Below are 2,086 nucleotides of genomic sequence, written 5' to 3'. Positions count from 1 at the left end.
AAAGAGCAGATATTTACTTGTTTGCTTTTTCACTTTTAATAGTATCTGTTAAAGGAAAGATTATTCTGACACTTGTTAAAACGGGAAGACTGCAGGGCTTTTGTGACAGGTGTCAAGGCTCTCGAGACAGGGGTGAGAGATGGGGCTCAACTCTGAATACAATAAGGACAGGTAGGCTCGGTGGATGGAAATTACTAAGAGGATACACGGGTATACATGCGAACATACAGGCATACACATGCACATCAAGGTAGGGGAATTCTTGCTAAATGACTTCAGAGGATTTTCCCTGAAGGCAGGCCAGGGTGATCAGATATCACCCGGAGGGTTGTGGGGACCAAGGAATTTGGACAGACATTGAGGACGATCAGGTACCAAGGGTGGAAGATTCTCTCTAAACTGACTTAGCAAGACTCTTGCTAAAACTGGACTCTGAAAGGAAGGACGCAGAAGCCACAGGATGAGGCCTCTTCGAAAAGGGGGCTCAGAGGAACCTGACTGAAGTTTGGTCATGGAGGGAGCCTTGGTCATATCTCCGTCCCACACATAGGGAATGGGTTTGCCAGGGGAAAATCACGACTTTCTCTTTTGGGTCTCAATGACCCGCCTCCCGGGACATGCCATCGACAAGCTCGACTCTTCTGCATCCTCCTAGTGGGAAAGGGCCCTGCCTCGGGGGGGAGCTGGGTCTCGAAGCGACTCGGTCGCTTTCTGATCCTGAGTCCCAGATTGGAGAAGAGCTTTGGGAATGACATGGGGGAATGACACGAGGGCTTCCGGGCTCAGCTCAAGGCAGCTTGTGGGGGCTCGGCCTTTCTTGATTTTGTCTTTTCCCTCTCTTCCTCAGCTGCTGGTGGCTGGGGGAGAGTGTGGGGAGCTGATCAGTCAACTCTGGGAGGACCAGGAGGGTGTGGGGCTGCTCTCCATTGTGTGCCAGGCCTTGATCTACTGGGGCTTGGTAAGTGATGAGTGATGCCTGAGGGGACAAACGAGGAAAGAGCGGGGGAGAAGTGAGCAAGGTCGGCCACTCGCAGCCTCTGAACTGCTGGTTGGCAGAATCCAGGGAGGTGAAGCTCTGTGCGTGTAGGGGACCCTCAGCCCACCATGGGTTCTGAGAAGTGTCCACGTTACTTTGTCTGCCATCTTAGCTCTGTTTAGGGTTTTGCTAGTTTGGAGGCCACTGGTAGTGGAAAGTGGGAAAGAAAATGTGCTGATCATCTCAACTTCATCTTAGTCCCAGACTTTGAAGTGTCAGATAACAGGCAGCCTTGAGGTGGGACAACTAAGCAGAGAGCTCTCTCAAGACAGGCAGAGGGTGGGTAGAGACAATGTGCTTCTGAGTCTCAGTCCTGGCACTGCACCCCATGACCCCAGGCTAACCGGGTGCCACCATCGAGGGCAGCAGGAGAAGAGGAGGGGCTGACGCCTACTATGAGAACGTTTCATGTTTACATCTCTCATCTCATCAACCACCACAAAACTTCTCCATCAAGTATTAACATCCTCACTTTAGGTCTCAGGAAATTGGGATGTGGAGAGGTCAACTTTGCCCTAAATCACACATTGCTAAGTGGCTGAGCCAGGATCCCAGCGCGGATCCCTCTGGTTGTCAAGCCCAGGGCCAGCATTCCCAGCCGAGGTACAATGAGGATGGTTTTGTCCTCTGCTTTCAATGCCATGGTGAGAACTCCCAGGGTGTGTCTTTGGGATCCAGAGTAGAGTGCTATGCATAAGGGTTTCTCGGCACCCCTCATTGATTCTGAGCAGAGGACATCCCCACTCTCAAATCCTGATGGCCTCTAAAGCAGGAGCTCCCTGGAGAGAAGCAAGCAGACCAACAATGAGCCAGAAGGAAGGCTTGGAAGAGGACTGGGCTGTGGAGAGACCTGCGGGCCCTCGCCTGTTCCCAGATGACACGGGGGCTTGGTGTCCTGTCGCCTGAGTTGCAGCCACCTCACTCTCATAGACCCGAGTCCTTTCCTACCTTCATCCGGACACTTAACCACTTGCAGGCCATGAAGGCACACACACACACACACACACACACACACGCGCGCGCGCGCACACACACACGCACACACACGCA

General features: G+C 52.8%; 1 pseudogene; it reads left to right on the top strand.

The window, feature by feature from the left end:
- The first annotated feature begins 238 nt into the window (after positions 1–238).
- The window catches only part of LOC120613184 (centrosomal protein CCDC61-like), a 28,124-nt pseudogene continuing 26,276 nt past the window's right edge, over positions 239–2,086 (top strand).

The sequence above is a fragment of the Pteropus medius genome, unplaced genomic scaffold, assembly GCF_902729225.1.
Source record: "Pteropus medius unplaced genomic scaffold, Ma_sr-lr_union100, whole genome shotgun sequence".
Classification (NCBI taxonomy): domain Eukaryota; kingdom Metazoa; phylum Chordata; class Mammalia; order Chiroptera; family Pteropodidae; genus Pteropus; species Pteropus medius.
This window is presented reverse-complemented; position numbering and strand designations above follow the sequence as displayed.